General features: G+C 43.7%; 1 protein-coding gene across 1 annotated transcript in view; it reads left to right on the top strand.

Moving 5' to 3' along the window:
* The first annotated feature begins 10304 nt into the window (after positions 1-10304).
* zbtb20 (zinc finger and BTB domain containing 20) overlaps positions 10305-22840 on the top strand; it is a 31524-nt gene continuing 18988 nt past the window's right edge. Inside the window, exon 1 of the mRNA XM_037467019.2 lies at positions 10305-10546. The gene's annotated coding sequence lies outside the window, so the exon portion shown is untranslated. The remainder of the gene's footprint in view (positions 10547-22840) is intronic.

Below are 22840 nucleotides of genomic sequence, written 5' to 3'. Positions count from 1 at the left end.
AGTGAGCAAGGGGCTCTGCGCTCACGTCTCTTTTTGCCAAGGCTTGATGATTCCTCTGACGTTCTCAAAGTTAATAATTACTATAAGCTTTAACTGTCGAAAAAAAAAATGGTTTCAGGAAAACCGCCAAATATTGACAATGAAAGTGTGTGAAAAACACGAACCTTCCATCGATACTACACACAACACCCCCACACCCACACCCACAAAAACACCAACACACACACACAGGCACACTTAAATATATCACGCTAGAAGCAGCTAAGAGGAAAAACCTCTCCCCCCCGTGGACCGGCTCCAACACAGACATACATTCACAATTCCTTTAAAGATCCAAAGAGCACTCACCCATAGATACGCTGCGTCCATCCTCCGCTGCCGCTTTGCTCAAACACTAAAGTAATATGCCTCCGAGCCAGAAGTAGGCCAAGGACAAGCGCTGGTCACCTAAGCGGGCTAAACCCAAGCAGGAGGACGCAGATCACGAGGCTGGCGACTCAGAAGTGGACCAACTTTCTTTAGAACTGCGCCATTGGAATCGCTGGATGTTACTGGACACATTTGCTTGGAGGACTTTTCAATTCATTCAGTTGACTCGACGAAATCAATCAGTCTTTTTTTTTTTGCTTTTGCAAGGAAAAGCTATTTAGCGTTGTTCGTGTATTAAAACAATTTGGCGCGTCGCCTTCTACCAAAGAAGAACTTTCATTCTCCCGGTCCAAAAATACTCAGCGAGCAAAAGAACCGAGAGAACGTTTGTGAGCCGACGAGGCCAGGAGACACCCACAGGTGTCTGCACACTCGCTCCAGGAAGTGTCACTTATTTGGGGTGTTGTTAAGGGGAATCATTGTGAGGCAGGTTTTTGGCAGCCCTGCCTGCTCTCAGTTTTTTTTTATTTTTTTACGGCATGAATTTCCCTGCAGCTTCCCCCGAAGTAGACTGTACTCAGTGCAGGTGATGACTGCGGCGCCGTGCGAGCTCCTCGCGAAAACGGGCCTGCCGTTTGCTTCCCGGGATTCTTAGTGTGACCCGAGGCAGATGTTCACCGCTTTGGCTTTCGTACAGTATGAAGCTTTTTGTTTCCGAGCGACATGTTTTAGTTTTAATGTGCACGTGGCGCTGGAGCTGTACACCTGCTAAAAAGTGGCTGACCTGGGGGGGGGGAGCATAAGTACACAAACCATGGAGCCACGGGGACCACACAGCTGTGCATTTGCATCTGTTTAGAATCCCTCCTCTTTAGTCACACGTCTTTAAAAACACAATGCAGCCTCGTTTCTTTGGCTGTTGATTTTGACATTTTGAAAAAGGGCAAAATAATGTGTAGCGGATGAATCATTCCCAGCTTTGGAGCTTTTTCTAAAGCCCCCTCAAGCCTTACGTATTTGTCTAGAACTTGTCACAAACATGTAATTACATGAACAATAAGTTTTTGTGGGGATAGGTGTTTAAGAATAAAACAAATTCAATAACACAGTGTGGGTGTTGTTATCAGATTTGACTTTGGAAGCCTCGCAACACCAGCAGACCACCCCTCATCTGCCATTACAATCTGGATTCAAATATCGCAGAATTCTGATTGGTTCATAGAGATGCGCGGCACCCCCCCTTTTCCAACGGAGCCCCGCCCACTCTTAAAACTGAGAGAAAGCCATAGACAAAAACACCAATGGGTAGAATCAAAATAATTAATAACAATCAAATAGTAACTGACGGAAAAACAAGCACGCAGCTCTGGATCGCTCAGAGTAAGAAGTTCATTGAGAAAATGAGGGATTTTTTGCTACTCGTGAGGAGGGTTTGACGTGGGCCTTCACAGAGCCCGGCATGGCCGCTTCTCGCTGCTCACGCCGACCGAGGAGGGTTTGCTGTCTCGCAGTGCCTACACATACCAGCATGCTTAGCACATTAGCGATGAGTCAGCTGTGAATCTTCAAAAAGAGCCTTTTTGGTACTGATTAAAGCAAAAGAGGGCTGCTGACAGGACACCTCGCACCTCGCACACAGGGTGTCAGTGACGAATGCGCCGACCCAATCACCGCGTCGAACGCGAAAAGCCACTTCATCGGCATCTTGACAAATAGGTTAGACACCGACTAAATAATGTGTGTCTTCATCGCTCTGGTTAGCCTAGCACTGCTTCTGCCTACCAGGTGGGGATGAGTGGCAGCCCGAGCCCGAACTTCTTGACCTCGGAACGCGTCGTGGAATGTAAAGCACACACAAGCCAGACCTCGGAGAAACTTAAGGAGTTGTTTGACCGTCAAAGATGCTTCTCTGAAGTCGGACTGCTGAAAAAAAAGGAATCCCAAACTCGCCCCGGAGTCGTTGATATGTCAGATGACGTTGAAAGTAAACCGGGCTGCCACGGAGAAGACTGAAAAAGTGTTGTGGGTGTAATACAAATGTCAGCACCATGACTAATGAATGCAGAAAAATCTCTCAAAGGATCCTTTAGCTTTAGGTTTATCTGTAGATTACGCCAATCAAAAGCACACATTCAAGACAAAACGGTTCAATCACTGCACCAAGTTCTATCTTATGATACATTTACTGTAGTGGATTTTTTAATGCAATTCAGTACTTCTACTCCACTACAGCTCAGTGAGAAGTACTGCACTTTGATTGCACTTATTTGACATATTAGTTACTATGTAGGGTACTTTACAGATATAATAAAATAAATATCATACCAAGTAGTATAGCAATTCCTAAATGTCTAAAGAGGTTGTAATTCTCCACCTTTAATACTCAAAGTGATGAAACCCTATACATAGTATATTCATACATACATATAATATATTGATATAGTTCTACCGTAAAGGTTACCGTCTATTTAACTAACGGGGAACACTAAAGCATGTTGCAAGTATCTGAATTTCCATTTAATAAAATCCCAAGCCTTTGCATGCATGCATTTTGAACATATTACTGTTGCAAATGTCCCATATTTATTAACTTAGATTTACTTATATTTCAGTTAACTAACAGATAGTAAAGCAAAGTACAGAGTTTATAACTTTATTACATCTAATCCGTGAACTTGCCAGTGATAAAAATGCTCCTTATCTTCGTGATGCGGTTGAAGTGTGATGTATTATTATATGGAGTTGATCGCCACCTCTGGGCGAAGGACTGCATTACAACAAATTCGGAATTTCAGATTTAAAAACTAAAGGCAAATTATGAGATTATTTCTCATTTCAACTTTAACTGCTACTCATGTTGTGGAGACACAACACTTAAGGGCGGGCATTAACGATGGCGTGATTGAGGCATCATTTAATGTTAAATTGTCCTCACAAAGGCCACCGCACAGCAGGAGAAAGCACACGTGTAAATAATTAAATGAGCAAAGTCCCCATTGCTGCTTTAGATTCCGGGTGGTGGTTTTGTGCGTTTAGAAACGCTGACACACACAGCCATTGTTAATGTCAACACCTGCTACGAAGACTCACAATGTCCGCTGTGACCGTCAGCCTCCAACCGTGTTGTCTTAATATTTTTTCTCTTGAAGTCGTCTTTTTAGGGATGTGGGATGTGTCACCTGGGTGCAGCCAGCAGTAAACGGGGTCGTGCTTCAGGGATGAGTCCTAAAACCTGGAAGAGTAAAACAATGTTCTCTCTTGGTTCCCCCGGTCACATGTAAATGTATTTTTTTTGTTTTGTTTGTAGATTTATGTTGAGCTAATAAGAAAGGCTTTTGTGGAAGAGGTTGGTGTGAAACGCCAAATTACAAGCTGAAAATTTGTGGTAAAGTTGAAGTGCTGCAACTATAAAGCCTAAAGTGTCCTAAACCTGGATTCGACACAGAATTCAGATTTTGCAGTAATCCAAAAACCGAATGGAAAAAAACTGGCTGTTTATCATGGGAACTTTATCAATGGAAACTTTCCGGCAGGCTTACAAAAATTCATCATCCCTTCACCGCTTTATTAAGGCAAGGCTTGTTGCCACTGTACCTGTCACTTATAATATGTTGACCAGAAATTACACATACTTAGCGGGAAAGAACAATGTAAGTGCTACTCATCCGCAGCTTGTTAATGTCATCTTAAGGTATTTGTCTCTTAAAATAAATAAGTAACCAGGGTGTAAACCATGGGAAATGTTTGTGAGTCTAACGAAACCCTTTAATCTTCTGTGGTCGATAGCTTTAACACCGTGGCCAGTAAATATACCATAATCAAGATAAATAAACAATTCTGATTAAAATAAAATACACACAGAAAACACTTGAGATTCGAGTCAGATCCAGAAAACAGTTTCTTACCAACTATGTTCATTTGGTGATTGGTGCCTCACAATCCACATAAAAGACATTTAAATTACAGTGGATAATAACATGATAAGTGCGTGTTGATTTTGTTTCAGGTATAGGAGGAAGGGGATGGTGCCTCCAATGTAAAGCAAATTATTTGAGTTATTATTTTACATGGACTTGGATGAAAGTTCTAATCAGGTGAGAGAAGTCATTTTCAGCGAGTTTTCACACCTAATCCCTCTGGTAAGTGTATTTTGGTGCAAACGGAAGTGAGATGAAGAAGAGGAGTTACGGACGGATGTGCCGCGCGGTTTTTGGGAACCCAGCTCCAAGGCTGAAACAGACTCGGGCCCTTGTGAGCTGAAAGATAAGTGAAGAAGCGCATTAATCATTTATACCACTAGGACCGTGTTGCCAGAAGAGAAAAAAACAGCAGCGAGATAACTCATTGATGTTACCTCGACAGTCCTTCTAAAAGGGAAAAGTGCAAGGCCGTGGCACTTGTTTGAGAGTATCGCAGGCTGGGACCCAAGATTCTGCTGCATTGACCCCATGTGAATCACATATTTCTGAGTAAGACATATCATTTGACATCTGTTTTCATTGTTGTCTTTCATTTGGACCGCAGATTCATATCTGTCAGTTGTTTCGGTACCCAGGCCTTCTTTTTTTGTTGTTGTTTCTCACTAAGGCCCAACGCTGTACCAGTCGTCGCCTCATTTCTGTCCAAACATGTAAATGCTGCCTGGTTTGTGTGTTTGTTGCTCGTACACAAACGATTACTCACTTTACTTGTACTGTCAAAGGGTTGAAGTACAACAAGGAGCAACTCCAGCGTGAAGGTAAATCAAACTAGCGCTGCGTTAAAACCTTACAAACAGGCAAATGAATTCACGGATTCCTCTTGTTCTTTGTTTTTTTTTTTTCTTCTTTTTTCTTCCTCAAAAATCCCTAACCTCAGACGGCACATGACTCACAGAACAGTTGGTGCGATTCTTTAACGCGCGGGAGCTGCACTCTTTGTCTCACCTCACACATGTAACACCACCTGCGTAAAATAAGTACAGTTTTTACAGTTTGTGTGCAGAGTCTAGCGACACCTTGGCAGAAAACAGAGAAGAAAAAAAACAGGTTTGTCACTACGTGAGGAGGCCTATTTCCTGTCACGTCTGGCTGGTCTGTGATCATTTCTTGTGAGTTTCAATGAAACATGTAATACTAATGTTGTCACTGACATACTGCACAGCCACAAAATAAAGTTATTTTAGGCCCGATAATTGTCAAATTAGGACCAAAGACCAAAAAAACAAACAGGAGAAGACGAATAGCTTACAAAGCGCCGTTATTGTCTGCACTTGTCAACCATCTGCCTGCAGCCAGTTTTTGAAGATGTGAGGCGAGAAGCTCTCTGCAGCGCAAACTAACTTTGCATTACAAAATGCTGCAAAATGTTGGCCATTTTAATTGTAATGACCATTCATTTTATCTCTCACGAACATAAAACGTTACAAGGGACAAAACAAAGGCGCTATGTTTCCTGTGGTTTCTTTAGAACTGGAAATATGTGAAACGCGAAGTACAACGAAGTGGATAGGTGCCATTGTTGTAGCTGCTGGCTGGCACCCAGACTACCTTGGCATGCATGCAAAACAATGCATGCTCCCAGACGCCGCTTGCATACAGTTTGGCGCCCTTTAATCCGATAGCCACAGCAACCTGGGAGCATTAAGGTGGGGGGGAGGAGGGGGGGTGTCTGTGACGTGGAATCACACATGCTGTACATTCACCCTCGTAAAAAACAAACAAAAAAAAAACACTTGCATCAGCCGCCACGCCGCCGGGGTGGCACAAGGTGGACGGGAATTAAGGTGTGTCTCAGTTGAGTCATGCGTGGACGGGCGCGCTGGAATTCACCGACGGGGGTGAAGGCGCCATGTTCAGCGTGACGGGTTCAAACGAGGCGCACAGGTCTGTTCTGGGCAACTATGCGTGGATCGGTGCGGCCTTGCCCCAACGCCACGCCTGAGTCTAGCGTGCCGCTGAGGAGCTGTGGAGCCACTCGCGGGAACTCGGCGACCGGTGGTCATTTTAATTTGGTGTTTTTTTTTTTTTTTAATCCCACGGCACAGAATGAACTGCTAATATCTATGGCTGACAGAAAACTAAACTTTGACCCAAAGCGTCTCCTGGAGTGCGTGGAAGTAGGAAACAATGAGGGGGAATAAATAGAGCAATCCCAAGAAAAGCCCTGCTCCTTTGTGCACATTAACGGGTTTCCTCTAGGTGGGTTTAAAACAAAGCATGCTTAGAAAGCTACAATTTTGGACGGAAATAACATTTTAATTGCACTGTAAATTGAATGAAAACTAATTCCACCCGCCATAATCCAGTTTGCATGTTGTGGCTCTCTATCCAACCAGTAATGAGTAGTCCAGTTAATGACTAGGCCGAGGGCCATTCACTGGAATATATTAAAATAGAACAAGATATAAAAGGATAGGACCCATGAGTGGACTTGTACAATAATGTTTTCACTCATACAGAAGCTGTAATGATTTATTTCCAAGTTGGGGATAATAGATTGTCTAGTTTTTCAGACCTAAACAGTAGCTTGCAAACCTCCATCTGAGTAAAATGTTCCTCTTTTTTTTTTCAATATGTGAATGTGTAATAGATTTTTTCCAAAGAAACCAATTTTAACACCAACTAAGAACATATTACTGAGAGGCACCTCCGAGCCATCAGAGATCATTCGCGAATGAGGGAAAATCTAAAGCACAGAGCGTATTTGAATAGGCCGAGGGCAGCATAGACGTGGAATGAATGAATGAAAGCATAAATAATGAAATAAATGCCCATAAAGAGGAGTCATATTGCTGCCCTCTGTTGGTTGTATTTAAAGCTGAGCGAGACATGACTTGACCTGTCAATGTGAGGTCACTGTTTTGGCACACTGAACATTTCTGCTGTGGCAAGAATTCTGTTTCCCGGATTTAAATGAATGTTTCTTTGGGGTTGCTAAAGGTAGGTTGAGGTTTAATCAAAAAAAAAAAAAAGATAGGTAGGTAGTTTTTCACTAAACTATAAAGCCTTTCAGAGAATATACTTTTACTTTAATATCTATCAGTGGACAAAAAAAATAAAGAGGACCCCAATGTGTGGATTTACCTTAGCTGGTGACAGTTTGGAAATGTTATTATGTTATATAAGACACAAACTAAAGGCTAAAATTTGATTATTTATATATTTCTTAGGTAGTATAGTTTTGAAAATCTAAATTTTAAACTTCACTTTGGTTTCCTTGACTGAACTGTTCATGTGGAAAAACATTTACAGAACTTTTAATTCAAAAATAAGCATTATTTGTAAAAGAATGAACGGCATCCAGGTTTACAGGTGACAAAGTGATGGTCGTTTGTTCCTTCATTAAAGGGTCTAAGCCAGTATTCAGGTGTCTCATTCATACTCCACACTGTTGTGCTGCAAATACTTAACTAAGACATATTTCCTATGTTTTGTTATGTGCTGGTTTATGGTGTACACACACACACACACACACACACTCACACACACATGTATAATGACAACCTATTCTCATAAATATACTTTTTTTATTAATTTACATTTTTAATTATTGTGAAGATTTGAAATTGTATCCTAGTTAAAAAACGCGTATCATCCTCAGCGAAGTCCTTGCCAACCTTAAGTGACCTTACTCCTCAATTATTAACAATTTCTATATATAAATATATATATATATATTTTCTCTTCAAACATATTTTTATACAGGCTCGGAGATTTTGAGTGCATTAATTAAGTGAAATCAATCACTTATAGTATATTTTATTGTAAAACCTATATTTGTGTTGCAGTTTATTTTCATGTTAATAATCTAATAATAAATATCTTTTACAAACATAATTTATGTTTTTATTGCACTGCATTAGTAAAGAAAACATGCTTCCAAAATGCCTGACTTATTATATTCAGTATATACTCAGTATATTCAGTGAATGCTCTTTGTATCTGTAACAAAAACCCACATACATACATAATCTACGCATATTTTAGGGGTTTTTTTTCGTGGTGGCAACGACAGACCATAAAGACCATGTCCGGTCAGACGTGCAAATCACTAAGAACCACCCCTGAAACAAAATGTTCTCAGCGTGGAATCCTCCCTGCACGTGTTGCGGGATGAGCCGTGTTAATCAAGCGGGATTTCGAAAACACAATCCGGGAAGGCGTGCACCACACGGAAACCGGATTTTCATGTCCACGGTCCCGAGAATAAAAAAAAAAAATAACACAGAATTCTGACTCTTAATTGTGGTCAAAAGCATTTTTTGAAACGTGCCCCGTCACCACGCATCGCGGAGCTGCGCATCGTGGCCGGTGGCGGCGTTCCACCGGCGTCCCTGCGCCGCTCCTACGGTGTTCCTGCTTAAACTAGGTCAAAGCAGTGACGGAAGGGGTGTCCTCCGCTGAACCCGCGGTATTAAAATCCACATGGCAGCCCTGCAGATGGCGCGCACATTCAACTGAGCGCCCACGGGTGCTCGCGGCGGCGCACACGCAAACAAATGTGACCCGGAGCCGTTTCAGCCCGCGGAGACGACGGCGACTGTCCGAAGCGACACCTCTCCTGCCCCCCCCCCCCCCCCCCCCTCCACCCGCACAGCCGGGAAACAGCGGCAGTTCAAGAGTGCGGTTCTTCTGAAATAAATAAATAAATACATTATTAAGACGGTTTTTTTTAAAGCGCCCAGGAGTCCCCTCGGGTTTATAGGAGGTAACCTTATTTGACCTCTTTGTCGAGAGCTTGTTTTTCAAGATGCGGAGCTGCTTACACTGAACATCCTGTACCCGCCACACATGAATGAATAATCTAAACTAATATATTTAAAGTACATCTATCATACTTAACTATCCACGTGGTTCATTATTCTGATCTGAACTACAGACATGCGTGTGCGTACACACGCACACCTGTCACTGTCTAGACAAGGAGGGGGTATTAAGCCGGTGTGTGTGTGTGTGGTGGGGGTGGGGGGGGGGATCCCTTATGACCCATTAGGCTACTGCCTTATTCTATGCCAACCAGAATTTATCTCAAGGCGTTGGATAATGACAAAAAAAATCAACAACAACAAGGGAGAAAAAAAAGCTATCGCTCCATCAAACCTGATTGGCCGGTTGAACCGACGCGATCTTTTTTTTTTTTTCTCCCCGCTCGCAAACTCGAGGTCAGCTCGGGACGTTAAAAAATAAATAAATGAGAAAATAGAAATGCGTAGAAAGTAGAAGACACGGCAGACAATCTAGCTTGTTGGTAGCGGAAATGATTGACGGCGCCGCCGTCCAATGGGAAGCCGCGGCGCAGCTGTCTCACTGTACTGGCAGAGCCGGCGTCCAATGCGAAGTTCAGACGCGTGATGGACACATAACTGACAATTCCCCCTGTCCTTTTTGTCCAGACCGGGGGAAGAGATTTGAGTCCATTCACAATTGTGAACGCTGATATTTCCGACAGCCATTGTTTGGAGCCCGAACAATACAAAACACACCGGCTGCTAAATAAATTCACGCTGATAAACGGCTGGTTAATGTGCGCTGCTCGCGCTCACTTCCAACCCGTTTTTCTTTCTCTCTTTTTTTTTTTTTTTTTTACACCACTTCCTATTTAAAACCTCGCATTCATACGTTCGCTGCGCTGCCGCTCGGGCAGGAGCAAACTATGAAAAAACACCTCGAGTAGGAGGAACATTACTACTACAACTACTATTACTATGACTCCCACCACCTCCAGAGAGAGACATAATGGAGCGGCGTTCACCGTCCCACCGCGCTCCTCGCGATTGGGGCACAATAATGTTTGACGGATTTCTGATCCAACCCCAAGATAGTGCACTGCTCTTCCAATAGCAGCTTTAAGTGAAAAGGCGTGCCTGCACCCCCCCCCCCCTCCCCCCCACACGCACACACACCCTCCGCCCACCCCCCGCCTCCTCGTCCTCGTCCTCCTCCTCCTCCTCCACCCCTCAAAGTACTCGATGTATAGTTAAAAAATGGGAGGGCACACTTGAACCGAGCTGCTCTATGAAGGTAGGCTGCAGCGTGTGTTTATTGATGAGATGAAAAGAAGATGGAAGTGAGAAATGAAACAAAGTAAAGGAACATATTAAAAAAAAAAAAAAAAAACTATCCGCGCTTCGTCGGGGGAAAACAGGGGGAGCCGTGGAAACACTGTCGCCACTTTTTGAAAGAGCTTCGAAGTGCAGGTAAGACGCTGAGAAAAGTAGGAAAAGGGATGGGTCTTTGCAATATCTGTAACGCAATTATAACGGGGGGAGACGTTTGAGGAATTTGCCGTGTAAGAGGAGGGGGGCGGTGGGGGAAACATGCCCGCAGACTTTCGGCTGATGTGCATGAAATACCGCTGACTTCCATGTAGTTGTGGCCGGCTTTACCGAGCAAAAATTGAGCTCTGCGTTATCGCAAACTTCCTTCTCTTTTTTCCCCCCGAGGATCTCAAACATTAAACAGTAAAACGCGACGGCGGCTTACGAAATAAAATGCAAGTCGCTCGTGTTGGGGGGGTTGGGGAGGGGGTAGTTTTGTCTGCCAGAGGTTTTGTTGTCCATTTATATTCGACCCCCCCCCAAAAAAAATACGCTCTGCCCTGGCATGACGCGAGTTTCCCCATCTGTCATTATTCTCAACGTGCCCCTTTTACCTTTAGCCCAACACTTTCGGATTTGCCCGTGAGCCGCGGTAAGGGGGTGTTGGTGGTGTTGGTGGTGTTGGGGGGGGGGGGGGCACTCACTTGAGAACAATACTCGGGGCAAACTGTCCACAGGTCCGATTCTCTCAATCAGCCGAGGAAGCGCCGCGGTGCTCGTTCACGCTTCGCTCTCCGAGAGCCCGGAACCGCTGTGGCGGCCGACGTGCGCATTTTGGCTTTTTTAAAAAAAAATTTTTTTTTTAGGTCAGTTATTTGAACCGAGAGGAAACGCGTTTTCATCATCGCGGCCAGTGCCCACGGCACACTCTCGCTCCGCGGATACATTCTGCCCCTAAAATACATTTCTTTTCAGCCCTGTTTGAGAACTTGCCGGAGAAAGAGGAGCTCGGGTGTTTGGAAATATACATCGCAGCGGCTCCTGCACGGCGCGTGTGCAGACAGATGTCTCGCCTAGATGCATTTTTTTGTAATGCATTAATATAAATACGGCGTGGTATTTTAACAGATCGGGGGGCATGCTACAGCTAACATTGAGTCCCGAAAGGTAATCCAACACGGGATGTTCCGTTGAGATAAATCACAACTAAAATCCAGCTGGACTCCGTTCCGGGCTGATTTTTTTTTTTTTTTGTTTTGGTGCCATGTTTCCCCCAAAATGAATGATCTCTTTAATGGTCGCAATCCGCTCTTATTCCGTGCTGACAGTTGGTGAAGATGTTCGCGGTGTGCGGGTGTTTTGGCAAAGGGTGGCCTAGATATGTGCCCATGCTCATGCTGTAATTAAAGTTGCAGGAGATGCTTCCTGCGTGTCTTTTTTAGACATTTTGTTGCAAAATATTCATGGGCTAACTCGTGATTGCTTCCTGCCTATTAGATGGCAGCGTAGAGACTCATCCCCCCCTTGAATAAAGTTAAAATACGTATATACGTCCCGCTTTGGCGCCATTAAAAAATAAATGGAGCAATGACTGCCCAAAATTCACAGGAAGGCCCGTTGGGAGTTAAGCCGGAGGTGCATGTCTTGTTCTTTTTAGGCTCCATCTATCCTTGCGAGATCGTGCGCGTCTCTCCGTGCGTGCTTGCGTGCATGCTCGCGTGCGTACGCGTTTGTCCGCGCGTGTGTGTGTGTGTGGCAAACAGATGTTGTCCCAAAGCGCCCGGCTTTGTCCGATAAAGAGAGCAATACAGCGCATTCCTATTATAAGCGATGATCTCTACAATACGTGACGTGTCCTCTTATAGGCACGCGCAGGCTCGCGCACGTAGCGCCAGAAGTTGTGAGCAGGCATAAAGAGACGTATGTCATGTCGGAGGTTGACTCCAGCTGTGGTCCTGGGATGTGGTACCTGAGTGTGTGTGTGTGCGTGCGCGCGCGTTCATACCTTCTCACTTTTGTTGTAATCCCCCCCTTCCTCCCACACACACACACACACACACACTCCTCCCTCCTCCTTCATTGAGAATACGTTTCCACAACTTAAATGTGCTTCAATCCTATAGGCTTGGTTATGTAATGCAAGGCTGCGCTGGATGGTGTGTTTTCTGAATGGATACATCGGCGAGGCAGAAATACAGCTTTGCACTTTGGTGTGAGCTCTCCGCTGTGCATGCATTTACAAATCTGTACTACGAATTGGAGCATATTGATTGGCATGCCGCATGTGGGTGAGTACAAATTATATTGTCACGGAGGGCACACTGGTTGGAATACCCTTGACCTGAAAAGAAAACTCCACGCCAACTTAATACTATGTATTTCTGGACATTTCATTGTTTGGCAGGCTTGGAGGGCACTTGTCTTCTGGGTGCTCTCATCCCGGCTGGATGTGAAAAAAATGAAAAGATTGATCAGGCCAGAGAGGTGTGTTGTTGCTGAGAGAGGCACAGCCGACGTGTGCGTTGGGGGGGGGGGGCGTTAGTAGTCCAGCGCATCCGGCGCCCAGTTGCGTCTCCGTTAGGTCACTAATGAGCACATATATGTATGTATTCCACATGTACATTAATATTCACAGTGTTTGAGCCCTCGCCATTTGCCAGCTTTCTGTGTCACGGCTAAAACCCACCCATGACTAATGAATATTTAAGAGCATGTCTGCAGACCAAGGAAACTCATTATTATATGGAGGAGACCCAGCAGATAAACTGTAGACCTCCTCGTACCAAGGAGGGGAGGGAGGGGGGGGTGAGGGGGGTGGGTCAGTTAATCCACCCTCGGCAAATCAATCGTAATTTTCTTTTTTGGCTTCACCATCCTTCACTCGTCCTCTGTTCCGCAGCTCTCTCTCTCTCTCTCTCTCTCTCTCTCTTCACATTCGGCCATTTATTATTGACCAACAAACTCGCACTATGTGTCCACAGCATTCAATTTTGAAATGTTTCTTAGTCGCCCTTTCGCACATTTCTCCCACCCGATTATTTGGGTTTCCTCAAGTGATAATGTGAAATGAAACCATGCCGTACCATCGTAATGAGTGCTTCTTTGGAAGGGACATGTAACAATCGTCTTGTACTGTACTTGCACACAGATGGCGGGTCAGTATTCCAAATCATTTCCAAGCGCAGCGGAGGCACTTTTTTCCCAAATATTATAAGACAGGGACATCTCTCTGACGCCACTCATTTGTGAAGTTATTCCTTCACGGGGCATTTACCTGGTAATTATGGTACCTACGTAATTACATGTAAAGATACATGTTCAATACAACTGTCTGGAAAATATTTTGAGGCGCCGCGTGTTCTTTTTGTACCTGGAGACGTGAAAGAGAGCACTGAATATGAACAGAATTCACCTCAAATCAATACTGTGCAGCGAGATATATCATTTCCAAAGTTGAAATTTTAAATTGTGTAAATTCAGTCGCAAATTTGAGAATCTTGGAATTGTAATTATTAAAATAAATCCTGTGTGCAGCCCACGGGGATCTTTACAGATCAATTTATATTCATTTTGTAAACCATATTTCTAAACTTGGCTTTTTACCTTATTATAACAAAAGACATAAGAAAAATAAAGAATTATGCACTTGAGTCCATCTTGGCACTTTGTCTACCCCAGTTGAACATATTTGGCAGCCATTTTGGGAATGCAATAGAGATCCATCGATATAATGAGCCACTTTGTGGAATGCATCCAGAATGTCACAGTGCTTGTTAACTGCTTGGCCTTTTTGTCTCAGACAGTGTTTATCCCCTTTCCCTCCTTTTTTGTTCTCGTATAATTCTCGTGAGAAGAATATTCCCCCATGGTGCAACACCAATCTTTGATGTGATTGCCAAGCGACACTGTTTTCAGGTGCACGTCTTAAAGTTATTGTTGGGTCCTATAATGAACTTCAGCGTAGCCTGTAAGCCTTAAATAGATTTTCAAGTTCAAATGTTTAACAATAAGTTTGTCACATGATGTTAATTGCAATACCGCATTTGAGTGCCCGCTTACCATGACAACCCTAAAATAAACCTCAGATGTCTCTTAAGCTCCAGTCTTTATTAAACATGTCATGCATATTAATCTCCCTCATATCTCTTGATTATAGTCAAATATAATCTCATAATTGACTCCTAGCTTACTCCACCTAGTCAGCATACATTGATTATTTTTTACGCAACCACAAATTATTTGCTGGCTTGTTGGCTCCTGGCTAACATAAAGTGTTTTTCTTCTTTACATACCTTTTTTTTTATTTGTAAAAAATACTATACATAACACCATACGAACTTGTAAAACAGATTGAGAATGAATCCAAGTCGTCGTCGTAATTAAGGGGAGAATTTCCCCTGCAGCTGCATTGTGCATCACAGAAATGCAGTTACAATGAGTTATGGCAATTTCTCCCCTGGAAAATAATACGCCTGGTTTAACTGGAGGGAAAATGTTTCTTGTTTATTGATGATCATTTTTCCAGGATAAATATATTTTGCAAGTGGTCACTTCTGCATACTTAATGCTTGAAGCAGTTATATGTCGTATTTGTCAATTCATCGAGCAAGAGATTTTCAAAATACTGCGGCTTTTAGTAAATTGGCAGTTAGAGTTACTTTTATAAAACTGAATTGCACTCAAAACCCAATTATTTTAAGAGCTTGCAGCATACAAAAAAACTGACAAACAAAAAACTTTTAATCATGTGGGGTTTTTTTTTTAAAGCATTTTTGTTTTGCAATCTTCCCTCCCTGCAACTATCACAGGAATGTGTAATGAAAGCTCACATTGAGACCAAATATATACATATGTACGGTTCCCATGCTTTTTGTCAGGCAGTTTTTATTCCATTCTAAATCTTGGTAATATCCTTGTGCAACATTTTTTTTTATTTTTTTTTTTACGATTCATTATTTAATATTTCCAAAACATAGTTGATTCCTGCAACAGAATGGGCACACATGAGATCGGAGTCAAACATCCATTCATTGAGAGAATTCTTTAATGGACATGAATCATTGGACAGAAAGCGCAGTTAGCTGGACTGCAGAATACCTTCAACTGTCTGGGAGAAGACCTAAAAGCTGTATACCCTCCCATTACATAGAGAAGGGGGAGGGGGAGGGGGGGTGGGGGGCTGGGTGGGACATACATGGGTGTCATCTTCATGCCCATTCATGGATATTCACCAGTTGAAATCTCATTACCAACCACATGGTCAGCTCTTTACATTCCAGGCCCAGATGCTTTAGTTTTTTTTTGTCTCATTCCGGAATCCATATGCAATGATGCACTCACAAGATACAGGTTTCACAAATACAGCTTGGTGTAAGAAGCACACAGAGAAGACACGGATATGTGCATCCGTGTACGATGCTGCGCGGGAAGAAGGCACGCGGGATCTTTGGTCTCCGCATATACAAGAGTTGACCCCGTGGGGTCAACCTGAAGCACATGTTCAACCTGAGGTCCTCTAGTCACACAGAGTTCATGTGTGTGTGTGTGTCATTTCTCAACGTATAGCGAAAATCTGTAGTCATTTGCTTGTGTTTGAGACTACTCATAAGATTATAATGTCATCAATCCCAACATGCATGTACAGGAGATATAAAATCTCCCCCCGTCACACGTGCATCTGGTAGAGCACCGGAATGAATGGCTTCTTGTTAAATATAATTGTCATAAAATGTTGTCTGGTACGTTACAAAACGTACAGTACAAACGCGATCCGGTTGTGGGCGTAGCCGTGTGTTTCCATTACATGTTGATACAATTGCAAACAGACTCTTGATGCACGCTCCTTTTGTGTCCTCGGCGCTGCTCTTTTTTTCATTAGAAGTCATCTCGTTTGAGGAATCAAACCAGAGGTTTTTTACCACAAGCACACAAGTCGTTTTGTACGCGTTGTATGTCCGAATACGCATTTGGACTCGCATGTCAGAGGCGAGCCTTTAAACCTAATTTGTATTCCTCCTCGTGAAGCACACACACACACACACACACACACGCAGGGCCGGGCATTTAACTGATGTGAAAAATGTTTCCTAGATTCTAATAGCGAACTTGTATGTTTGCCAAGGTGCATGCGTGTCCTCAGTTCACCCTGCTACCCATATGGTTTTCCACAAGTCATGGTGAGATCACTGCTTAGTTGAAAAGGGGAAAGCATCTAAAGAGGGTTAGAGAAAAATGTAAAACGTAACAGAGACTTTCAAACATGCTTTACAGAGAGTAAGTGCCGTGTATATTCTCTGCGTCTCCCTTGGCTTGGGGAATACTTTTTAAGCCTCGTGGCAGAAAGCAGCGCTCGCAGCAGCCAAACTGTTAAGACTGTGCACAGCCTTTTTCAATGTACATTGGTATGCTCTGTGCAATATTTACACAATGGTGTTTGTGTTGGGTTTTATCACTAAATGAAGAGCGCTGGAAGTCGTTCCACGGAATCCAAGGTGGGTTTTTTTCTTTCCCTTTTATTGCCTAAGTCGTTCCTTTTTTTTTGGTTTTGTTTCTGACTGCAGCCTACTGGAAATCACTGTCATAACATCATTTTAAAGAAATTCTTAAACAAAGAATTTGCTTTTTAAATTGTTTTTTTTTTTTTTTTTACTGTAAAAATCAAAGACTTTTTTTTTCTTTGATACTGTTGACTTTGTTTATTGCCCTGAAAAGAACCTTGATGAAGACAGATTTCAAAGTCCTTTATGAAGCTGGAAAGCATTATTCATTGGAATAAGGGAGAACTTTGCGATTGTCAGGCTGTTGCAGTGATTAGCGACAGTTGGCCCACTTGATGCAGGATCGTAGACAGTATAAAACATGGATGTCACCTCAGACAGTTGTGAAGCGCACATGGGAGGGTGTGTGTGTGTGTGCGCGTGTGCGCTGTTGTTGTCTCTTGTCACTGCATCGTGGGTTGAGCTGAGGTGACGGAGACGGCGGGCCGCGCCCTTAATTATAACAAACTTTGAGCCTTGATGCAATTTATACGGGTTGTTTTTCAAATCTGGGGAATCTTGGCCTCAGAGAAAGTTTTAACGTGGGCGTGTATGGAGATCGACCTCAGGAGGCGCAGTGTTCTGCACTTCCGCTTTGGCGGCCGGTACTCGGGACACAAAGGCGCAGCGGGGGAGTGTGTGTGTGTGTGTGTGTGTGTGTAAAACCTGTTTATCAACAAACAAATGGCAAAAGGATTTTCACGGTTAATCAAAGTTGCTTAACGTGTTGTAAAATACATTTGAATCATCACGATTCTGGTAATGCAGTTTTTACCACCCGGGTCACATTTTCAGGACAGGTGTAGCGAGATGGTTACGCCCACGTCATATTAATGGGACTCAACGTGAGACGTGGAATAAAAAAAAACCTCACGGCAGCTATGTACACATCAAGCGGATCTTTCTTTAATCGTTTCTACGAGGCGATGCGGTGAAGGCGTTTTTGACAGAAATGTCTTAAATGGCCTTTGACTGCAGTCTCTGCAGCTTGCTGATGTCTCAAGGTCCATTCATCCGCTCGGTCTCATTTCTTTCCCACTCCTGTTCAGGGCCGTTTCGACGTATCTCAACATGCATTCAGAGGGAGTCGGTGCACCAACCTGTGCAGGTCGCACTCACTCACAGAGGGAACAGGAGGAAGCCGGTAAAGGTGCTCCTTTTTAATCAACACTAAAACCCTCGTTGCTCAAAGACGGTTGGGGAAAAAAAAATCACCTCAGTTGAACAGTGACGCCACAACTGACTTAGAAGGGGCCAGGCGATTATAATAAACGGAGCTGATGGCCGGTCGTGTCGTGTTGACTCAGAGGAAACAACCTATTGTTGATTCTTCTTCAACTGAAATGAAGAACATGGTCAAACAGAACTTCTATAAGTTGTTTCACTGTCGTACAAGGCCACAAATAGTTTGCGGAAGTGTGCACTACAGATTAGACACTTGGTACAGAGTGATAAGCCTCAAGCCGTGCTGTTAAAGACGTATAAGAGGTACAGAAACACAGATGCATACATTTTTAACCCTGATACAACAAAGAATGTACACTAACTCAAAGGTATAAACACTGAAAATGAGCTACAGGCAGCTTCCATGACAAAAAAAAGGCAGGAGGCATCACTTCAGAAGCACGGCGAATGTTTCGGCGTTGAACACACCCAGCGCCGATACCTGCCATCATGCAATTCATAATATGCTGTAGAACGACACCAGACGGCTCACGCGAGGCAGCTAACTATCCTACAGCAGGATTTCACGTAAAGTACGGACTTGTTTGAAAAGTATTGCCACAGATTGTGTTTTCTTTTAATGCATTGCGAAATAGATTGACGCAGCAGCACCAGTTTTCTGTAGTTGCCAGTGTGATACAGTCACTGATAATGAACCGGGTGACCGATACAGTGTCAAAGAAAAGTGGCTCACGTGAAGCTTCTAAGCATAAGTCGCTGTTGTTGCTTCGCCGTGTTGCACTATATGTTTGGAACACTCCGAACCGCTCAAAAATCCAGATAACATCTTTTCGACAATGTTTCTGACCCCAAAAGCGATAAAGTCCTGGTTTATTTATTCATTCTTCTCATTGAGCTTTTCTCCCATTTCTTGTGGAAAAACTGTACTTGGCTTGTTTGACAAATTTCGTCTTGCAACAGCACACTGTATCCATAATGCGTCCTAATGTGGTTGGATCGCAGCCATTCCGCATTACATTAACAGGCAACCTCACCCTCGTGCCAACTAGTGTTAATTTCAAACTGCTCCGCTGTAAGTTTAAGTCAGTGCTGCATATCTTAACCAGGCTGGGCAGGCCCCGCGGACCAGACGGGACTAAAGGTGCTATGTGTGCGTACAGGGGCACGTGGTCGGCTGCGTTTCAGTGTGTCAGCGCTACACTTTTAGATATGTCAAATGACCTGACGAGACATATATAATCTGTATTTACAACACAACAGCTTGCCAAACTAGAAATACACTACAAAGTGCTAACACCCATAAGGCTGGAAATAAGCACAGCGCGTCCCGCAATAAGTCATCTGGATCTTTGGCAGATGGCACGGTGTGTTGAAGGTCTCCGTAGTTTACCTGAGCCACGTCATGCTTTCGTATCCTGCATTGTTGTTGCCATAGCTACTATTACTTACGCACCCCGCCCCCCCCCCCCCCCCCCCAGCGCATTCCTTTGCTGCGTCAGCGTTTTAGAAGCAGGAAATGATCGGTTTTGCATGGAATTGTTTTGTGATCGGTGATCCTGTTTCAACGCCAGATACCGGGGGAGGGAGAGAGAGAGAGAGAGAGAGAGAGAGAGAGAGAGAGAGAGAGAGAGATTAGCCCGCTGCCCCTCGTAGCTCAGACCGGCTAACTAATAGTGCAGGCTGTAAAGAAAAGAAACACATGCTCCAGAAGCTCTCAGGCCGATCACATTCTCAAATGGGGGAATAACCACGTAGTTGTTGGTTTAATCCGATTTTGAATCTTATTCGGTTACAGGTTCTCTTCAGGTTTAGTTTACTTTAGGCCGTCAAAAAGCACCACGAGGGGCGCTTGGTTAGCATGTACAGGATTGATCCTGAACACACATATGTTGACCCCAGATAGATGGGACTGTTGTTAACCCATCACCTGCTCTCTGTTTCAATCATGTGTAGAAGATCAACTGAATTCTCAAAGACTTCTGTGAGGTTTTTTTAGGACCGAACGAACAAACGCGTTTTAAATGATTTGGGTTTTCACGCTCTTCTTTTCCACGACCTCCCCGGGACTCAAAGGTGAACGTGTGTGTGTGTGTGTGTGGGGGGGGGGGGCGACATTCTATTTTCATTGCTATTACCATCCCACACGTAACGCATTACAGCGCATGTCACAACCGCATTGACATTATCCAGATTTTAAAGACACGTTGCCGTCTGACCACACGCACACCGAACCACCCGTTTATTTTTTTTTTCCCAACGGGGCCCTCCGCTCTCCTTTGTTGTTTAGCGTCAAAAGTGTTTTCGTTCTGTTTCGTCTGTCTAGTGACAAACATGTCAAAGCCTATACTTAACCTAAACATCTTCAGAGGCTTCGCTGTGCACTGGGTTCCAACGCTGCTTGTTAGCAGAGCTCCCACACAATCTGCTTATGATTCAGCACAAAACCCCTTTGTCCCGTTTTATCTCCCAAGGACATGAAATGAGGAGAAACTTTGTTTTTCTTTTTTTTTTTCTTCTTCTTTTTTTCCTCAGAGATATAAAGGTGCTACAGCCGCTCCGTGCAACGCGGCACCGGTGTGTTGCACGGAGCGCGCTCGCCGGTGTAAAAAATCCGGGCAATGAAACGAGACGCAAGAAACACAAGCGCGTGCGAGTAGAACAAAAGGTGAGAGCCCGGCCTTCGACCGTGATACAGTAGTAACAGACAGAGAAGTCCTGTATGAGCAGCTTTTAAGTTCATGAAGATCTCTCAATAGGCCGCGAGGTCCTTTTTTTTTTTTTTTTTTTTTTTTTGGAGAGGCAAAATGTCCTCGATGGGTGTAGAGAGGCAGTCGCCGTCGACACTTGAGCCTCCATGATGACTCTTGAATTCAGCGTTATCCGCTTCGGGGTCAGGGGCTGCTTTTTGCAGACTTGTCGAATGATGGTTCTCTTTGCTCATTTTTCGCCGGTTCCTGAGGTATTTCTTAAAAGCGTCCTCTCCTGAATCCAAAGTGGGGTGCTGTCTTTTGTAATTGTAATGCCGTGAGCCAGCTGTGGCTGTTTGTTTATTGCCCTGCGTTCTCCTTTTGGAAGCACTAAACTGCAGTAACCGACGGCACTAATTCAGGAATGTTTGTGTTCATGAAAAAGTGTATTAGAAAGTAGATTATCCTCCCATCTGCAAATAGACAAAGGACGTGCTATGGATAACGGGTGGCGCTGGTGGGTGTGTGTTTTTCTTTCTTTTCTTTTTTTTTTTGACAGAAAATGACGAAGTTGAACAAGCTGTCCTGTCAAAAAAAAAAAAAAAATATTTAAACTGTCCTTTACTTGTGTAGCGGCGTCGCAGTGTGTGTTGTTTGTGTTTGCCCGAGGAATTTATTTGAAAGCCGCACATCCTGTCGCATTGGGGATCCGGTCCGGGCTAAACGTGTTCTCACATTGATCCCGCTCGCCTATTGGAGACATTTTAGTGGCAGGAACTAAAAACACGGGCAGTTAGATTACATTTATGGGCGCTATAAAGAGTTAGCAGCACCCGATAGTGTGCGATGCGCAACCTTACACTCTATGCTATTACTTCCACCAAGTACAGAGTAAGATTAAAAAAATAAAAGAGTTGTGATTTAATGGAATGCTGTTTCACGCCGCTTGCATATTCTTTAAGCGGCCCCCAGGGGCGGGGGGGGGGGGCTGAAACCCAAACTGTATTTTGAATGGGGGGGGGGGGGGGAATCTGAAGCCTGCGTTCTAGGTGAAGGGCCAGTTCAAAGTACAGTAACAGGACGTCTCGTGTCCCGATTGTTGGGACGACACCCGGTTGGAGCGTTGGACGTTTGGAGTCTTTCGTTGGGGATGTGACACTGTACCGTTTTTTCAGAAAGAACAAAAAAAAAAAAAAATGGAGAAGGAAGTAAAGAGTGGGGGGAAAAAAAGAAAAGCAAATGTTGTGTAAAAAAAAATCTTGGCTCAACTCGCCAACCAGCCTACGTGCTTGTTGGTGATTCTCGGTGACTGCTATAAAGGCAAATCAATTAAATTGCGAGACTGTGGGGTGTTTTCTTCTCTCGTCTCCCGAGGTGTGGGTGATTTAGGTGCATACCTTCCCTGTTAATTGCCTCACCACGTTATGGTCGAACACTCGAATATAATAAGACACACGGCACACTAAATTACTCAGATTCAATCAGCCAACACAACATTGCCGGGCTGAGATGAATATTTAGTTGCCCGAAAGAATAATTTTGAATTGTGCTGATCAGAGGGAACCACGACACAACAGCATTACCTGAGGAATTATTTGAATTCATTAAAAGTTGCTGGTGTTGACTGATTGCAGCGAGTTCTCGCTGTAAATTGTTTCGCTTGTCTTCATTGGAGTTGAATTATCAGTTTCCAGAACAACACATCACTTGATTACTGCTTATTAACATTTTCCCACTGTGTTTGACGCACATTTACATTGTTTCCATGTATCCAAACCATACTATTAAAGTATGATTTCTGGCAGTTTATACGCTAATGCTCTTGGGCTAAATGGATCATCGCAATTAAGAACCGCAACGACGGTTAAGCAGCAGCAGCAGAGATTTCAAACAAACTCATACATTATTATTAATTAGATGCAACACAAAACACTCTTGATAAAGGCAAATCTGCATTAGATTGACCGAGGAGCTGAATGCACATGCATGGACATGAGCCTTTTTCAACAATGCCCCACTGGCCCTTTTGTCTCCAGATTTAAATG

Source organism: Pungitius pungitius, chromosome 16, assembly GCF_949316345.1.
Source record: "Pungitius pungitius chromosome 16, fPunPun2.1, whole genome shotgun sequence".
NCBI classification, from domain to species: domain Eukaryota; kingdom Metazoa; phylum Chordata; class Actinopteri; order Perciformes; family Gasterosteidae; genus Pungitius; species Pungitius pungitius.
This window is presented reverse-complemented; position numbering and strand designations above follow the sequence as displayed.